Raw genomic sequence first — 1,082 nt, 5'->3', positions numbered from 1 at the left:
AGTTCAGGCTGGCCTTGAGCTCTCTTTGTAGCCCAGGCTGGCCTTGAACTTGCAACGATCCTCCTGCCTCAGGCTAACCCTAACCCTAATACACACACACACACACACACACACACACACACACACACCGTGCCACTTGGCCTCCTTGCACTCCTGATCGCTGTTCATTTACTATTTTGTGTGTGTGTGTGTGTGCCTTTTTTGAGACAGGGTTTCACTATGCAGTGCAGTTCAGGCTGGCCTTGAACTCACTTTGTAGCCCAGGTGGGCCTCAAACTCACAGCAATCCTCCTGCCTCAGCCTCCCAAATGCTGGAATTATGCGTGTGCCACTACACCTGGCCTGTTCATTTACTTTTAATCACTGCTTTTGCTTTTGTAGCTTGCTTTGCGCTGATTTCCAATGAAAAACTGCCCTGTAGGATAGAAACAATGGAAAAGTGGAAACAGGGCTTTGCTCTGGGCTCTCAAGTGGACACTAGTTGCCCAAGGGACACAGGTAATAAGCCGCTCTTTGTCCTGTTACTCCGGGTCTTGCTGGTTCTGTCGGGGAGACCCCGTGCAGTCCTCTGCTTCATTGGCTCCATTAGATGTACAGATTGATCATATTTACCAGAGGAAATTTGTACTTGTACCTGGTGTAACTTGATTCTTTTTCTTCCCATTCTCCTCCCCTCCCTTCAACTCCTCTTCCCCTTATTTATAATGCTGTTTCCATTTTATCCTTCTTCTCTCATTTTATTTCTTTTCCCTTCCTTCATTCTCCCCTCCCCTTCCCTAGTTCTTCTTTCCAGCTTTTCGCAGTGTCACTGTAGCCAATGAGGTTTATCCAAGGTGAGATTATTGCTAATTGAAAACTTTTCCTAGTTCCTCTTTCCTTTGGAACAATTTCTTCCTATTTCACAGTATCTATTATACGTTTTGGTTCTTATTTACGCTTTCAGTTTTTCACACCAAAGAAACAGTGTGGTATTTACACATTTGTGTTTATTTCATTTAAGAGTGTGGTCTCGGCGGGTGTAGAGTATGCCTGTAATCCCAGCACCTGGGAGGCTGAGGCAGGAGGATCATTGAGAGTTCAAG

The sequence above is a fragment of the Chinchilla lanigera genome, unplaced genomic scaffold, assembly GCF_000276665.1.
Source record: "Chinchilla lanigera isolate Chin_1 unplaced genomic scaffold, ChiLan1.0 scaffold00021, whole genome shotgun sequence".
NCBI lineage: Eukaryota > Metazoa > Chordata > Mammalia > Rodentia > Chinchillidae > Chinchilla > Chinchilla lanigera.
Note: the sequence above shows the minus strand (reverse complement) of the source record.